Below are 18608 nucleotides of genomic sequence, written 5' to 3'. Positions count from 1 at the left end.
TGTGGTCTATGGTCTGTGATCTATGGTCTCTGGCCTAATCTCAACGGTCTCTCATCCTGTGGTTTATGGTCTCTGGCCTAAGCTCTACGGTCTGTGATCCTGTGATCTATGGTCTCTGGCATAAGCTCTGCGGTCTGTGATCTATGGTCTCAGGTCTAAGCTCTATGGTCTTTCATCCTGTGATCTATGGTTTCTGCCCTAAGCTCTACGGTCTGTGGTCTATGTTCTGTGATCGATGGTCTCTGGCCTAAGCTCAATGGTCTGATGTCCTGTGATCTATGGTCTCTGGCCTAAGCTCTATGGTCTGTGGTCTATGGTCTGTGATCTATGTTCTCTGGCCTAAGCTCTAAGGTCTGTGGTCTATGGTCTGTGATCAATCGTCTCTGGCCTAAGCTCAATGGTCTGTGGTCTATGATATGTGATCTATGCTCTCTGGCCTAAGCTCAACGGTCTGTGATCCTGTGATCCTGTGATCTATTGTCTCTGGCTGAAGCTCTATGGCCTGTGGTCTATGGTCTGTGATCTATGGTCTCTGGCCTAAGCTCTACGGTCTGTGATCCTGTGATCTATGGTCTCTGGCCTAAGCTCTATGGTCTGTGATCTATGGTCTCTGGTCTAAGCTCTATGGTCTGTCATCCTGTGATCTATGGTCTCTGGCCTAAGTTCTGCGGTCTGTGGTCTATGGTCTGGGATCTATGGTCTCTGGCCTAAGCTCAACGGTCTGTGATTCTGTGATCTATGGTCTCTGGCCTAAGCTCTGCAGTCTGTGGTCTATGGTCTGTGATCTATGGTCTCTGGAATAAGCACAACGGTCTGTGATCCTGTGATCTATGGTCTCTGGCCTAAGTTCTAAAGTTTGTGGTCTATGGTCTGTGATCTATGGTGTCTGGAATAAGCTCAACGGTCTGTGATCCTGTGATTTATGGTCTCTGGCCTAAGCTCTATTTTCTCTGATCCTGTGATTTATGGTCTCTGGCCTAAGCTCTACGGTCTGTGATCCTGTGATCTATGGTCTCTGGCCTAAGCTCTACAGTCTGTAATCCTGTGATCTATGGTCTCTGGCCTAAGCTCTATGGTCTGTGATCTATGGTCTCTGGTCTAAGCTCTATGGTCTGTCATCCTGTGATCTATGGTCTCTGGCCTAAGTTCTGCGCTCTGTGGTCTCTGGCCTAAGCTCTATGGTGTTTGATCTATGGTCTCTGGCCTAAGCACAATGGTCTGTGATCCTGTGATCTATGGTCTCTGGCCTAAGTTCTATGGTCTGTGGTCTATGGTATCTTATTTATGGTCTCTGGCCTAAGCTCTAAGGTCTGTGGTCTGTGGTCTGTGATCTATGGTCTCTGGCCTAAGCTCTATGGTCTCTGGTCTGTGGTCTGTGAACTATGGCGTCTGACCTAAGCTCAACGGTCTGTGATCCAGTGATCTATGGTCCCTGGCTTAAGTTCAACTGTCTGTGATCCTGTGATCTATGGTCTCTAGCCTAAGCTCTACAGTCTGTGGTCTATGGTCTGTGATCTGTGCTCTCTGGAATAAGCTCAACGGTCTGTGATACTGTGATCTATGGTCTCTAGCCAAAGCTCTATTTTCTCTGATCCTGTGATTTATGGTCTCTGGCCTAAGCTCTACGGTCTGTGATCCTGTGATCTATGGTCTCTGGCCTAAGCTCTATGGTCTGTGATCTATGGTCTCTGGTCTAAGCTCTATGGTCTATCATCCTGTGATCTCTGGTCTCTGGCCTAAGTTCTGCGCTCTGTGGTCTATGGTCTGGGATCTATGGTCTCTGACCTAAGCTCTATGGTTTTGATCTATGGTCTCTGACCTAAGCTCAACTCTCTGTGATCCTGTGATCTATGGTCTCTGGCCTAAGTTCTATGGTCTGTGGTCTATGGTCTGTGATCTATGGTCTCTGGCCTAAGCTCTACGGTCTCTGGTCTGTGGTCTGTGATCTATGGTCTCTGGCCTAAGCTCAACGGTCTGTGATCCTGTGATCTATGGTCTCTGGCCTAAGCTCTATGGTCTGTCATTCTGTAATCTATGGTCTCTGGCCTAAGTTCTATGGTCTGTGGTCTATGGTCTGTGATCTATGGTCTCTGTAATAAGCTCAACGGTCTGTGATCCTGTGATCTATGGTCTCTGGCCTAAGCTCTATGGTCTGTGGTTTATGGTCGGTGATCTATGGTCTCTGGCCTAAGCTCAAGGGTCTGTGATCCTGTGATCTATGGTCTCTGGCCTAAGTTCTATGGTCTGTGGTCTATGGTCTGTGATCTATGGTCTCTGGCCTAAGCTCTACCATCTGTGATCCTGTGATCTATGGTCTCTGGCCTAAGCTCTGCGGTCTGTGGTCTATGGTCTGGGATCTATGGTCTCTGGCCTAAGCTCAACGGTCTGTGATCCCGTGATCTATGGTCTCTGGCCTAAGCTCTACAGTCTGTGGTCTATGGTCTGTGATCTATGGTCTCTAGCCTAAGCTCTATTTTCTCTGATCCTGTGATTTATGGTCTCTGGCCTAAGCTCTACGGTCTGTGATCCTGTGATCTATGGTCTCTGGCCTAAGCTCTACGGTCTGTGATCCTGTGATCTATGGTCTCTGGCTTCAGCTCTATGGTCTGTGATCTATGGTCTCTGGTCTAAGCTCTATGGTCTGTCATCCTGTGATCTATGGTCTCTGGCCTAAGTTCTGCGCTCTGTGGTCTATGGTCTGGGATCTATGGTCTCTGGCCTAAGCTCAACAGTCTGTGATCCTGTGATCTATGGTCTCTGGCCTAAGATCTATGGTCTGTGGTCTATGGTCTCTATTCTATGGTCTCTGGCCTAAGCTCTACGGTCTGTTGTCTGTGGTCTGTGATCTATGGTCTCTGGCCTAAGCACTACGGTCTCTGGTCTATGGTCTGTGATCTATGGTGCCTGGCCTAAGCTCAACGGTCTGTGATCCAGTGATCTATGGTCTCTGGCCTAAGTTCAACGGTCTGTGATCCTGTGATCCTAGGTCTCTAGCCTAAGCTCTACGGTCTGTGGTCTATGGTCTGTGATCTATGGCCTCTGGCCTAAGGTCTATGGTCTGTAGTCTATGGTCTGTGATCTATCGTCTCTGGCCTAAGCTCTGCGCTCTGTGGTCTATGGTCTGGGATCTATGGTCTCTGGCCTAAGCTCAACAGTCTGTGATCCTGTGATCCTAGGTCTCTAGCCTAAGCTCTACGGTCTGTGGTCTATGGTCTGTGATCTATGGTCTCTGGCCTAAGGTCTATGGTCTGTAGTCTATGGTCTGTGATCTATCGTCTCTGGCCTAAGCTCTGCGCTCTGTGGTCTATGGTCTGGGATCTATGGTCTCTGGCCTAAGCTCAACAGTCTGTGATCCTGTGATCTATGGTCTCTGGCCTAAGATCTATGGTCTGTGGTCTATGGTCTCTATTCTATGGTCTCTGGCCTAAGCTCTACGGTCTGTTGTCTGTGGTCTGTGATCTATGGTCTCTGGCCTAAGCACTATGGTCTCTGGTCTATGGTCTGTGATCTATGGTGCCTGGCCTAAGCTCAACGGTCTGTGATCCAGTGATCTATGGTCTCTGGCCTAAGTTCAACGGTCTGTGATCCTGTGATCCTAGGTCTCTAGCCTAAGCTCTACGGTCTGTGGTCTATGGTCTGTGATCTATGGTCTCTGGCCTAAGATCTATGGTCTGTGGTCTATGGTCTCTATTCTATGGTCTCTGGCCTAAGCTCTACGGTCTGTTGCCTGTGGTCTGTGATCTATGGTCTCTGGCCTAAGCACTACGGTCTCTGGTCTATGGTCTGTGATCTATGGTGCCTGGCCTAAGCTCAACGGTCTGTGATCCAGTGATCTATGGTCTCTGGCCTAAGTTCAACGGTCTGTGATCCTGTGATCCTAGGTCTCTAGCCTAAGCTCTGCGGTCTGTGGTCTATGGTCTGTGATCTAAGGTCTCTAGCCTAAGCTCTACGGTCTGTGGTCTATGGTCTGTGATCTATCGTCTCTGGCCTAAGCTCAATGGTCTGTGGTCTATGATATGTGACCTATGGTCTCTGGCCTAAGCTCAACGGTCTGTGATCCTGTGATCTATGGTCTCTTGCCTAAGCTCTGTGGTCTGTGATCTATGGTCTCTGGTCTAAGCTCTATGGTCTGTCATCCTGTGATCTATGGTCTCTGGCCTAAGTTCTGCGGTCTGTGGTCTATGGTCTGGGATCTATGGTCTCTGGCCTAAGCTCAACGGTCTGTGATTCCGTGATCTATGGTCTCTGGCCTAAGCTCTACAGTCTGTGGTCTATGGTCTCTGATCTATGCTCTCTGGAATAAGCTCAACGGTCTGTGATTCTGTGATCTATGGTCTCTGGCCTAAGATCTACAGTTTGTGGTCTATGGTCTGTGATTTATGCTCTCTGGAATAAGCTCAACGGTCTGTAATCCTGTGATCTATGGTCTCTAGCCTAAGCTCTATTTTCTCTGATCCTGTGAATTATGGTCACTGGCCTAAGCCCTACGGTCTGTGATCCTATGATCTATGGTCTCTGGCCTAAGCTGTACGGTCTGTGATCCTGTGATCTATGGTCTCTGGCCTAAGATCTACGGTCTGTGATCTATGGTCTGTGATCTATGGTCTCTCGCCTAACCTCTGCGGTCTGTGATCCTGTAATCTATGGTCTCTGGCCTAAGCTCTCTAGTCTGTTATCCTGTGATCTATGGTCTCTGGCTGAAGCTCGGCGGTCTGTGTTCTATGGTGTGATCTATGGTCTCTGGCCTAAGCTCTGGGGTCTGTGATCCTGTGATCTATGGTCTCTGGCCTAAGCTCTATGGACTGTGATCCTGTGATCTATGGTCTCTGGCTGAAGCTCTATGGTCTGTGGTCTATGGTCTGTGATCTATGGTCTCTGGCCTAATCTCAACGGTCTCTGATCCTGTGGTTTATGGTCTCTGGCCTAAGCTCTACGGTCTGTGATCCTGTGATCTATGGTCTCTGGCATAAGCTCTGCGGTCTGTGATCTATGGTCTCAGGTCTAAGCTCTATGGTCTTTCATCCTGTGATCTATGGTTTCTGCCCTAAGCTCTACGGTCTGTGGTCTATGGTCTGTGATATATGGTCTCTGGCCTAAGCTCAATGGTCTGATGTCCTGTGATCTATGGTCTCTGGCCTAAGGTCTGGGGTCTGTGATCCTGTGATCTATGGTCTCTGGCTGAAGCTCTATGGTCTGTGGTCTATGGTCTGTGATCTATGGTCTCTGGCCTAAACTCAACGGTCTCTGATCCTGTGGTTTATGGTCTCTGGCCTAAGCTCTACGGTCTGTGATCCTGTGATCTATGGTCTCTGGCATAAGCTCTGCGGTCTGTGATCTATGGTCTCAGGTCTAAGCTCTATGGTCTTTCATCCTGTGATCTATGGTTTCTGCCCTAAGCTCTACGGTCTGTGGTCTATGTTCTGTGATCGATGGTCTCTGGCCTAAGCTCAATGGTCTGATGTCCTGTGATCTATGGTCTCTGGCCTAAGCTCTATGGTCTGTGGTCTATGGTCTGTGATCTATGTTCTCTGGCCTAAGCTCTAAGGTCTGTGGTCTATGGTCTGTGATCAATCGTCTCTGGCCTAAGCTCAATGGTCTGTGGTCTATGATATGTGATCTATGCTCTCTGGCCTAAGCTCAACGGTCTGTGATCCTGTGATCCTGTGATCTATTGTCTCTGGCTGAAGCTCTATGGCCTGTGGTCTATGGTCTGTGATCTATGGTCTCTGGCCTAAGCTCTACGGTCTGTGATCCTGTGATCTATGGTCTCTGGCCTAAGTTCTGCGGTCTGTGGTCTATGGTCTGGGATCTATGGTCTCTGGCCTAAGCTCAACGGTCTGTGATTCTGTGATCTATGGTCTCTGGCCTAAGCTCTGCAGTCTGTGGTCTATGGTCTGTGATCTATGGTCTCTGGAATAAGCACAACGGTCTGTGATCCTGTGATCTATGGTCTCTGGCCTAAGTTCTAAAGTTTGTGGTCTATGGTCTGTGATCTATGGTGTCTGGAATAAGCTCAACGGTCTGTGATCCTGTGATTTATGGTCTCTGGCCTAAGCTCTATTTTCTCTGATCCTGTGATTTATGGTCTCTGGCCTAAGCTCTACGGTCTGTGATCCTGTGATCTATGGTCTCTGGCCTAAGCTCTACAGTCTGTAATCCTGTGATCTATGGTCTCTGGCCTAAGCTCTATGGTCTGTGATCTATGGTCTCTGGTCTAAGCTCTATGGTCTGTCATCCTGTGATCTATGGTCTCTGGCCTAAGTTCTGCGCTCTGTGGTCTCTGGCCTAAGCTCTATGGTGTTTGATCTATGGTCTCTGGCCTAAGCACAATGGTCTGTGATCCTGTGATCTATGGTCTCTGGCCTAAGTTCTATGGTCTGTGGTCTATGGTATCTTATTTATGGTCTCTGGCCTAAGCTCTAAGGTCTGTGGTCTGTGGTCTGTGATCTATGGTCTCTGGCCTGAGCTCTATGGTCTCTGGTCTGTGGTCTGTGAACTATGGCGTCTGACCTAAGCTCAACGGTCTGTGATCCAGTGATCTATGGTCCCTGGCTTAAGTTCAACTGTCTGTGATCCTGTGATCTATGGTCTCTAGCCTAAGCTCTACAGTCTGTGGTCTATGGTCTGTGATCTGTGCTCTCTGGAATAAGCTCAACGGTCTGTGATACTGTGATCTATGGTCTCTAGCCTAAGCTCTATTTTCTCTGATCCTGTGATTTATGGTCTCTGGCCTAAGCTCTACGGTCTGTGATCCTGTGATCTATGGTCTCTGGCCTAAGCTCTATGGTCTGTGATCTATGGTCTCTGGTCTAAGCTCTATGGTCTATCATCCTGTGATCTCTGGTCTCTGGCCTAAGTTCTGCGCTCTGTGGTCTATGGTCTGGGATCTATGGTCTCTGACCTAAGCTCTATGGTTTTGATCTATGGTCTCTGACCTAAGCTCAACTCTCTGTGATCCTGTGATCTATGGTCTCTGGCCTAAGTTCTATGGTCTGTGGTCTATGGTCTGTGATCTATGGTCTCTGGCCTAAGCTCTACGGTCTCTGGTCTGTGGTCTGTGATCTATGGTCTCTGGCCTAAGCTCAACGGTCTGTGATCCTGTGATCTATGGTCTCTGGCCTAAGCTCTATGGTCTGTCATTCTGTAATCTATGGTCTCTGGCCTAAGTTCTATGGTCTGTGGTCTATGGTCTGTGATCTATGGTCTCTGTAATAAGCTCAACGGTCTGTGATCCTGTGATCTATGGTCTCTGGCCTAAGCTCTATGGTCTGTGGTTTATGGTCGGTGATCTATGGTCTCTGGCCTAAGCTCAAGGGTCTGTGATCCTGTGATCTATGGTCTCTGGCCTAAGTTCTATGGTCTGTGGTCTATGGTCTGTGATCTATGGTCTCTGGCCTAAGCTCTACCGTCTGTGATCCTGTGATCTATGGTCTCTGGCCTAAGCTCTGCGGTCTGTGGTCTATGGTCTGGGATCTATGGTCTCTGGCCTAAGCTCAACGGTCTGTGATCCCGTGATCTATGGTCTCTGGCCTAAGCTCTACAGTCTGTTGTCTATGGTCTGTGATCTATGGTCTCTAGCCTAAGCTCTATTTTCTCTGATCCTGTGATTTATGGTCTCTGGCCTAAGCTCTACGGTCTGTGATCCTGTGATCCATGGTCTCTGGCCTAAGCTCTACGGTCTGTGATCCTGTGATCTATGGTCTCTGGCTTCAGCTCTATGGTCTGTGATCTATGGTCTCTGGTCTAAGCTCTATGGTCTGTCATCCTGTGATCTATGGTCTCTGGCCTAAGTTCTGCGCTCTGTGGTCTATGGTCTGGGATCTATGGTCTCTGGCCTAAGCTCAACAGTCTGTGATCCTGTGATCTATGGTCTCTGGCCTAAGCTCTATGGTCTGTGGTCTATGGTCTGTGATCTATGTTCTCTGGCCTAAGCTCTAAGGTCTGTGGTCTATGGTCTGTAATCTATCGTCTCTGGCCTAAGCTCAATGGTCTGTGGTCTATGATATGTGATCTATGGTCTCTGGCCTAAGCTCAACGGTCTGTGATCCTGTGATCTATGGTCTCTGGCTGAAGCTCTATGGCCTGTGGTCTATGGTCTCTGGTCTAAGCTCTATGGTCTGTCATCCTGTGATCTATGGTCTCTGGCCTAAGTTCTGCGGTCTGTGGTCTATGGTCTGGGATCTATGGTCTCTGGCCTAAGCTCAACAGTCTGTGATTCTGTGATCTATGGTCTCTGGCCTAAGCTCTACAGTCTGTGGTCTATGGTCTGTGATCTATGGTCTCTGGAATAAGCTCAACGGTCTGTGATCCTGTGATCTATGGTCTCTGGCCTAAGTTCTAAAGTTTGTGGTCTATGGTCTGTGATCTATGGTCTCTGGAATAAGCTCAACGGTCTGTGATCCTGTGATCTATGGTCTCTGGCCTAAGCTCTATTTTCTCTGATCCTGTGATTTATGGTCTCTGGCCTAAGCTCAACAGTCTGTGATCCTGTGATCTATGGTCTCTGGCCTAAGCTCTACGGTCTGTAATCCTGTGATCTATGGTCTCTGGCCTAAGCTCTACGGTCTGTAATCCTGTGATCTATGGTCTCTGGCCTAAGCTCTATGGTCTGTGATCTATGGTCTCTGGTCTAAGCTCTATGGTCTGTCATCCTGTGATCTATGGTCTCTGGCCTAAGTTCTGCGCTCTGTGGTCTCTGGCCTAAGCTCTATGGTGTTCGATCTATGGTCTCTGGCCTAAGCACAATGGTCTGTGATCCTGTGATCTATAGTCTCTGGCCTAAGTTCTATGGTCTGTGGTCTGTGGTCTGTGATCTAAGGTCTCTGGCCTGAGCTCTATGGTCTCTGGTCTATGGTCTGTGATCTATGGTGTCTGACCTAAGCTCAACGGTCTGTGATCCAGTGATCTATGGTCCCTGGCTTAAGTTCAACTGTCTGTGATCCTGTGATCTATGGTCTCTGGCCTAAGCTCTATGGTCTCTGGTCTATGGTCTGTGATCTATGGTCTCTGGCCTAAGCTCTATGGCCTCTGGTCAATGGTCTGTGATCTATGGTGTCTGACCTAAGCTCAACTGACTGTGATCCTGTGATCTATGGTCTCTAGCCTAAGCTCAACGGTCTGTGATCCTGCGATCCATGGTCTCTGGCCTAAGCTCTGCGGTCTGTGGTCTATGGTCTGTGATCTATGGTCTCTGGAATAAGCTCAACGGCTGTGATCCTGTGATCTATGGTCTCTGGCCTAAGTTCTACAGTTTGTGGTCTATGGTCTGTGATCTATGGTCTCTGGAATAAGCTCAACGGTCTGTGATCCTGTGATCTATGGTCTCTGGCCTAAGCTCTATTTTCTCTGATCCTGTGATTTATGGTCTCTGGCCTAAGCTCTAAGGTCTGTGGTCTGTGATCCATGGTCTCTGGCCTAAGCTCTATGGTCTCTGGTCTATGGTCTGTGATCTATGGTGTCTGACCTAAGCTCAACGGTCTGTGATCCAGTGATCTATGGTCTCTGGCCTAAGATCTATGGTCTGTGGTCTATGGTCTCTATTCTATGGTCTCTGGCCTAAGCTCTACGGTCTGTTGTCTGTGGTCTGTGATCTATGGTCTCTGGCCTAAGCACTACGGTCTCTGGTCTATGGTCTGTGATCTATGGTGCCTGGCCTAAGCTCAACGGTCTGTGATCCAGTGATCTATGGTCTCTGGCCTAAGTTCAACGGTCTGTGATCCTGTGATCCTAGGTCTCTAGCCTAAGCTCTACGGTCTGTGGTCTATGGTCTGTGATCTATGGTCTCTGGCCTAAGGTCTATGGTCTGTAGTCTATGGTCTGTGATCTATCGTCTCTGGCCTAAGCTCTGCGGTCTGTGGTCTATGGTCTGTGATCTATGGTCTCTGGCCTAAGCTCTATGATCTGTGGTCTATGGTCTGTGATCTATCGTCTCTGGCCTAAGCTCAATGGTCTGTGGTCTATGATATGTGATCTATGGTCTCTGGCCTAAGCTCAACGGTCTGTGATCCTGTGATCTATGGTCTCTTGCCTAAGCTCTGTGGTCTGTGATCTATGGTCTCTGGTCTAAGCTCTATGGTCTGTCATCCTGTGATCTATGGTCTCTGGCCTAAGTTCTGCGGTCTGTGGTCTATGGTCTGGGATCTCTGGTCTCTGGCCTAAGCTCAACGGTCTGTGATTCCGTGATCTATGGTCTCTGGCCTAAGCTCTACAGTCTGTGGTCTATGGTCTCTGATCTATGCTCTCCGGAATAAGCTCAACGGTCTGTGATTCTGTGATCTATGGTCTCTAGCCTAAGCTCTATTTTCTCTGATCCTGTGAATTATGGTCTCTGGCCTAAGCCCTACGGTCTGTGATCCTATGATCTATGGTCTCTGGCCTCAGCTCTACGGTCTGTGATCCTGTGATCTATGGTCTCTGGCCTAAGCTCTACGGTCTGTGATCTATGGTCTGTGATCTATGGTCTCTCGCCTAACCTCTGCGGTCTGTGATCCTGTAATCTATGGTCTCTGGCCTAAGCTCTCTAGTCTGTTATCCTGTGATCTATGGTCTCTGGCTGAAGCTCGGCGGTCTGTTGTCTATGGTCTGTGATCTATGGTCTCTGGCCTAAGCTCTGGGGTCTGTGATCCTGTGATCTATGGTCTCTGGCCTAAGCTCTATGGTCTGTGATCCTGTGATCTACGGTCTCTGGCTGAAGCTCTATGGTCTGTGGTCTATGGTCTGTGATCTATGGTCTCTGGCCTAATCTCAACGGTCTCTGATCCTGTGGTTTATGGTCTCTGGCCTAAGCTCTACGGTCTGTGATCCTGTGATCTATGGTCTCTGGCATAAGCTCTGCGGTCTGTGATCTATGGTCTCAGGTCTAAGCTCTATGGTCTTTCATCCTGTGATCTATGGTCTCTGGCCTAAGCTCTATGGTCTGTGGTCTATGGTCTGTGATCTATGTTCTCTGGCCTAAGCTCTAAGGTCTGTGGTCTATGGTCCGTAATCTATCGTCTCTGGCCTAAGCTCAATGGTCTGTGGTCTATGATATGTGATCTATGGTCTCTGGAATAAGCTCAACGGCTGTGATCCTGTGATCTATGGTCTCTGGCCTAAGTTCTACAGTTTGTGGTCTATGGTCTGTGATCTATGGTCTCTGGAATAAGCTCAACGGTCTGTGATCCTGTGATCTATGGTCTCTGGCCTAAGCTCTATTTTCTCTGATCCTGTGATTTATGGTCTCTGGCCTAAGCTCTAAGGTCTGTGGTCTGTGGTCTGTGATCTATGGTCTCTGGCCTAAGCTCTATGGTCTCTGGTCTATGGTCTGTGATCTATGGTGTCTGACCTAAGCTCAACGGTCTGTGATCCAGTGATCTATGGTCCCTGGCCCAAGTTCAACTGTCTATGATCCTGTGATCTATGGTCTCTAGCCTAAGCTCTACGGTCTGTGATCCTGCGATCCATGGTCTCTGGCCTAAGCTCTGCGGTCTGTGGTCTATGGTCTGTGATCTATGGTCTCTGGTCTAAGCTCTATGGTCTGTCATCCTGTGATCTATGGTCTCTGGCCTAAGTTCTGCGCTCTGTGGTCTCTGGCCTAAGCTCTATGGTGTTTGATCTATGGTCTCTGGCCTAAGCTCAACGGTCTGTGATCCTGTGATCTATGGTCTCTGGCCTAAGTTCAATGGTCTGTGGTCTATGGTCTCTTATCTATGGTCTCTGGCCTAAGCTCTAAGGTCTGTGGTCTGTGGTCTGTGATCTATGGTCTCTGGCCTAAGCTCTATTGTCTCTGGTCTATGGTCTGTGATCTATGCTGTCTGGCCTAAGCTCAACGGTCTGTGATCCTGTGATCTATGGTCTCTGGCTTAAGTTCAACTGTCTGTGATCCTGCGATCTATGGTCTCTGGCCTAAGCTCAACGGTCTGTGATCCTGTGATCTATGGTCTCTGGCCTAAGCTCTATGGTCTGTCATTCTGTAATCTATGGTCTCTGGCCTAAGCTCTCTAGTCTGTCATCCTGTAATCTATGGTCTCTGGCCTAAGCTCTATGTTCTGTCGTCTATGGTCTGTGATCTATGGTCTCTGGTCTAAGCTCTACAGTCTGTGGTCTATGGTCTGTGATCTATGGTCTCTGGAATAAGCTCAATGGTCTGTGATCCTGTGATCTATGGTCTCTGGCTTAAGTTCAACTGTCTGTGATCCTGTGATCTATGGTCTCTAGTCTAAGCTCTACGGTCTGTGATCCTGCGATCTATGGTCTCTGGCCTAAGCTCAATGGTCTGTGATCCTGTGATCTATGGTCTCTGGCCTAAGCTCTATGGTCTGTCATCCTGTAATCTATGGTCTCTGGCCTAAGCTCTCTAGTCTGTCATCCTGTAATCTATGGTCTCTGGCCTAAGCTCTATGTTCTATCGTCTATGGTCTGTGATCTATGGTCTCTGGCCTAAGCTCAACGGTCTGTGATCCTGTGATCTATGGTCTCTGGCCTAAGCTCTATGGTCTGTCATTCTGTAATCTATGGTCTCTGGCCTAAGCTCTCTAGTCTGTCATCCTGTAATCTATGGTCTCTGGCCTAAGCTCTATGTTCTGTCGTCTATGGTCTGTGATCTATGGTCTCTGGCCTAAGCTCTACAGTTTGTGGTCTATGGTCTGTGATCTATGGTCTCTGGAATAAGCTCAATGGTCTGTGATCCTGTGATCTATGGTCTCTGGCCTAAATTCTACTGTTTGTGGTCTATGGTCTGTGATCTATGGACTCTGGAATAAGCTCAACGGTCTGTGATCCTGTAATCTATGGTCTCTGGCCTAAGCTCTATTTTCTCTGATCCTGTGATTTATGGTCTCTGGCCTAAGCTCTATGGTCTGTGATCCTGTGATCTATGGTCTCTTGGCCTAAGCTCTGCGATCTGTAATCCTGTGATCTATGGTCTCTGGCCTAAGCTCTATGGTGTTTGATCTATGGTCTCTGGCCTAAGCTCAAGGGTCTGTGATCCTGTGATCTATGGTCTCTGGCCTAAGCTCTATGGTCTGTGGTCTATGGTCTCTGATCTATTGTCTCTGGCTAAGCTCAACGGTCTGTGGTCTATCGTCTGTGATCTATGGTCTCTGGCCTAAGCTGAATGGTCTGTGATCCTGTGATCTATGGTCTCTGGCCTAAGCTCTACGGTCTGTGGTCTATGGTCTGTGATCTATGGTCTCTGGCCTAAGGTCTATGGTCTGTGGTCTATGGTCGGTGATCTATCGTCTCTGGCCTAAGCTCAATGGTGTGTGGTCTATGATATGTGATCTATGGTCTCTGGCCTAAGCTCAACGGTCTGTCATCCTGTGATCTATGGTCTCTGGCTGAAGCTCTATGGCCTGTGGTCTATGGTCTGTGGTCTATGGTCTCTGGCCTAAGCTCTACGGTCTGTGATCCTGTGATCTATGGTCTCTGGCCTAAGCTCTATGGTCTGTGGTTTATGGTCGGTGATCTATGGTCTCTGGCCTAAGCTCAACGGTATGTGATCCTGTGATCTATGGTCTCTGGCCTAAGCTCTATGGTCTGTGGTCTATGGTCTCTGATCTATTGTCTCTGGCTAAGCTCAACGGTCTGTGGTCTATCGTCTGTGATCAATGGTCTCTGGCCTAAGCTGAACGGTCTGTGATCCTGTGATCTATGGTCTCTGGCCTAAGCTCTACGGTCTGTGGTCTATGGTCTGCGATCTATGGTCTCTAGCCTAAGCTCTATTTTCTCTGATCCTGTGATTTATGGTCTCTGGCCTAAGCTCTACGGTCTGTGATCCTGTGATCTATGGTCTCTGGCCTAAGCTCTACGGTCTGTGATCCTGTGATCTATGGTCTCTGGCCTAAGTTCTATGGTCTCTTATCTATGGTCTCTGGCCTAAGCACTACGGTCTGTTGTCTGTGGTCTGTGATCTATGGTCTCTGGCCTAAGCACTACGGTCTCTGGTCTATGGTCTGTGATCTATGGTGCCTGGCCTAAGCTCAACGGTCTGTGATCCAGTGATCTATGGTCTCTGGCCTAAGCTCAACGGTCTCTGATCCTGTGGTTTATGGTCTCTGGCCTAAGCTCTACGGTCTGTGATCCTGTGATCTATGGTCTCTGGCATAAGCTCTGCGGTCTGTGATCTATGGTCTCAGGTCTAAGCTCTATGGTCTTTCATCCTGTGATCTATGGTTTCTGCCCTAAGCTCTACGGTCTGTGGTCTATGGTCTGTGATATATGGTCTCTGGCCTAAGCTCAATGGTCTGATGTCCTGTGATCTATGGTCTCTGGCCTAAGCTCTATGGTCTGTGGTCTATGGTCTGTGATCTATGTTCTCTGGCCTAAGCTCTAAGGTCTGTGGTCTATGGTCCGTAATCTATCGTCTCTGGCCTAAGCTCAATGGTCTGTGGTCTATGATATGTGATCTATGGTCTCTGGAATAAGCTCAACGGCTGTGATCCTGTGATCTATGGTCTCTGGCCTAAGTTCTACAGTTTGTGGTCTATGGTCTGTGATCTATGGTCTCTGGAATAAGCTCAACGGTCTGTGATCCTGTGATCTATGGTCTCTGGCCTAAGCTCTATTTTCTCTGATCCTGTGATTTATGGTCTCTGGCCTAAGCTCTAAGGTCTGTGGTCTGTGGTCTGTGATCTATGGTCTCTGGCCTAAGCTCTATGGTCTCTGGTCTATGGTCTGTGATCTATGGTGTCTGACCTAAGCTCAACGGTCTGTGATCCAGTGATCTATGGTCCCTGGCCCAAGTTCAACTGTCTATGATCCTGTGATCTATGGTCTCTAGCCTAAGCTCTACGGTCTGTGATCCTGCGATCCATGGTCTCTGGCCTAAGCTCTGCGGTCTGTGGTCTATGGTCTGTGATCTATGGTCTCTGGTCTAAGCTCTATGGTCTGTCATCCTGTGATCTATGGTCTCTGGCCTAAGTTCTGCGCTCTGTGGTCTCTGGCCTAAGCTCTATGGTGTTTGATCTATGGTCTCTGGCCTAAGCTCAACGGTCTGTGATCCTGTGATCTATGGTCTCTGGCCTAAGTTCAATGGTCTGTGGTCTATGGTCTCTTATCTATGGTCTCTGGCCTAAGCTCTAAGGTCTGTGGTCTGTGGTCTGTGATCTATGGTCTCTGGCCTAAGCTCTATTGTCTCTGGTCTATGGTCTGTGATCTATGCTGTCTGGCCTAAGCTCAACGGTCTGTGATCCTGTGATCTATGGTCTCTGGCTTAAGTTCAACTGTCTGTGATCCTGCGATCTATGGTCTCTGGCCTAAGCTCAACGGTCTGTGATCCTGTGATCTATGGTCTCTGGCCTAAGCTCTATGGTCTGTCATTCTGTAATCTATGGTCTCTGGCCTAAGCTCTCTAGTCTGTCATCCTGTAATCTATGGTCTCTGGCCTAAGCTCTATGTTCTGTCGTCTATGGTCTGTGATCTATGGTCTCTGGTCTAAGCTCTACAGTCTGTGGTCTATGGTCTGTGATCTATGGTCTCTGGAATAAGCTCAATGGTCTGTGATCCTGTGATCTATGGTCTCTGGCTTAAGTTCAACTGTCTGTGATCCTGTGATCTATGGTCTCTAGTCTAAGCTCTACGGTCTGTGATCCTGCGATCTATGGTCTCTGGCCTAAGCTCAATGGTCTGTGATCCTGTGATCTATGGTCTCTGGCCTAAGCTCTATGGTCTGTCATCCTGTAATCTATGGTCTCTGGCCTAAGCTCTCTAGTCTGTCATCCTGTAATCTATGGTCTCTGGCCTAAGCTCTATGTTCTATCGTCTATGGTCTGTGATCTATGGTCTCTGGCCTAAGCTCAACGGTCTGTGATCCTGTGATCTATGGTCTCTGGCCTAAGCTCTATGGTCTGTCATTCTGTAATCTATGGTCTCTGGCCTAAGCTCTCTAGTCTGTCATCCTGTAATCTATGGTCTCTGGCCTAAGCTCTATGTTCTGTCGTCTATGGTCTGTGATCTATGGTCTCTGGCCTAAGCTCTACAGTTTGTGGTCTATGGTCTGTGATCTATGGTCTCTGGAATAAGCTCAATGGTCTGTGATCCTGTGATCTATGGTCTCTGGCCTAAATTCTACTGTTTGTGGTCTATGGTCTGTGATCTATGGACTCTGGAATAAGCTCAACGGTCTGTGATCCTGTAATCTATGGTCTCTGGCCTAAGCTCTATTTTCTCTGATCCTGTGATTTATGGTCTCTGGCCTAAGCTCTATGGTCTGTGATCCTGTGATCTATGGTCTCTTGGCCTAAGCTCTGCGATCTGTAATCCTGTGATCTATGGTCTCTGGCCTAAGCTCTATGGTGTTTGATCTATGGTCTCTGGCCTAAGCTCAAGGGTCTGTGATCCTGTGATCTATGGTCTCTGGCCTAAGCTCTATGGTCTGTGGTCTATGGTCTCTGATCTATTGTCTCTGGCTAAGCTCAACGGTCTGTGGTCTATCGTCTGTGATCTATGGTCTCTGGCCTAAGCTGAATGGTCTGTGATCCTGTGATCTATGGTCTCTGGCCTAAGCTCTACGGTCTGTGGTCTATGGTCTGTGATCTATGGTCTCTGGCCTAAGGTCTATGGTCTGTGGTCTATGGTCGGTGATCTATCGTCTCTGGCCTAAGCTCAATGGTGTGTGGTCTATGATATGTGATCTATGGTCTCTGGCCTAAGCTCAACGGTCTGTCATCCTGTGATCTATGGTCTCTGGCTGAAGCTCTATGGCCTGTGGTCTATGGTCTGTGGTCTATGGTCTCTGGCCTAAGCTCTACGGTCTGTGATCCTGTGATCTATGGTCTCTGGCCTAAGCTCTATGGTCTGTGGTTTATGGTCGGTGATCTATGGTCTCTGGCCTAAGCTCAACGGTATGTGATCCTGTGATCTATGGTCTCTGGCCTAAGCTCTATGGTCTGTGGTCTATGGTCTCTGATCTATTGTCTCTGGCTAAGCTCAACGGTCTGTGGTCTATCGTCTGTGATCAATGGTCTCTGGCCTAAGCTGAACGGTCTGTGATCCTGTGATCTATGGTCTCTGGCCTAAGCTCTACGGTCTGTGGTCTATGGTCTGCGATCTATGGTCTCTAGCCTAAGCTCTATTTTCTCTGATCCTGTGATTTATGGTCTCTGGCCTAAGCTCTACGGTCTGTGATCCTGTGATCTATGGTCTCTGGCCTAAGCTCTACGGTCTGTGATCCTGTGATCTATGGTCTCTGGCCTAAGTTCTATGGTCTCTTATCTATGGTCTCTGGCCTAAGCACTACGGTCTGTTGTCTGTGGTCTGTGATCTATGGTCTCTGGCCTAAGCACTACGGTCTCTGGTCTATGGTCTGTGATCTATGGTGCCTGGCCTAAGCTCAACGGTCTGTGATCCAGTGATCTATGGTCTCTGGCCTAAGCTCAACGGTCTGTGATCCTGTGATCCTAGGTCTCTAGCCTAAGCTCTACGGTCTGTGGTCTATGGACTGTGATTTATGGTCTCTGGCCTATGCTCTATGGTCTGTAGTCTATGGACTGTGATCTATCGTCTCTGGCCTAAGCTCTGCGGTCTGTGGTCTATGGTCTGTGATCTATGGTCTCTGGCCTAAGCTCTATGGTCTGTGGTCTATGGTCTGTGATCTATCGTCTCTGGCCTAAGCTCAATGGTCTGTGGTCTATGATATGTGATCTACGGTCTCTGGCCTAAGCTCAACGGTCTGTGATCCTGTGATCTATGGTCTCTTGCCTAAGCTCTGTGGTCTGTGATCTATGGTCTCTGGTCTAAGCTCTATGGTCTGTCATCCTCTGATCTATGGTCTCTGGCCTAAGTTCTGCGGTCTGTGGTCTATGGTCTGGGATCTATGGTCTCTGGCCTAAGCTCAACGGTCTGTGATCCCGTGATCTATGGTCTCTGGCCTAAGTTCTAAAGTCTGTGGTCTATGGTCTGTGATCTATGCTCTCTGGAATAAGCTCAACGGTCTGTGATTCTGTGATCTATGGTCTCTGGCCTAAGATCTACAGTTTGTGGTCTATGGTCTGTGATCTATGGTCTCTGGAATAAGCTCAACGGTCTGTAATCCTGTGATCTATGGTCTCTAGCCTAAGCTCTATTTTCTCTGATCCTGTGAATTACGGTCTCAGGCCTAAGCTCTACGGTCTGTGATCCTATGATCTATGGTCTCTGGCCTAAGCTCTACAGTCTGTGATCCTGTGATCTATGGTCTCTGGCCTAAACTCTACGGTTTGTGATCTATGGTCTGTGATCTATGGTCTCTGGCCTAACCTCTGCGGTCTGTGATCCTGTGATCTATGGTCTCTGGCCTAAGCTCTATGGTCTGTCATCCTGTAATCTATGGTCTCTGGCCTAAGCTCTCTAGACTGTTATCCTGTGATCTATGGTCTCTGGCTGAAGCTCGGCGGTCTGTGGTCTATGGTCTGTGATCTATGGTCTCTGGCCTAAGCTCTGGGGTCTGTGATCCTGTGATCTATGGTCTCTGGATGAAGCTCTATGGTCTGTGGTCTATGGTCTGTGATCTATGGTCTCAGGTCTAAGCTCTATGGTCTTTCATCCTGTGATCTATGGTACTGCCCTAAGCTCTACGGTCTGTGGTCTATGTTCTGTGATCGATGGTCTCTGGCCTAAGCTCAATGGTCTGATGTCCTGTGATCTATGGTCTC

This window comes from Mobula birostris, chromosome 9, assembly GCF_030028105.1.
Source record: "Mobula birostris isolate sMobBir1 chromosome 9, sMobBir1.hap1, whole genome shotgun sequence".
Classification (NCBI taxonomy): Eukaryota; Metazoa; Chordata; class Chondrichthyes; order Myliobatiformes; family Myliobatidae; genus Mobula; species Mobula birostris.
This window is presented reverse-complemented; position numbering follows the sequence as displayed.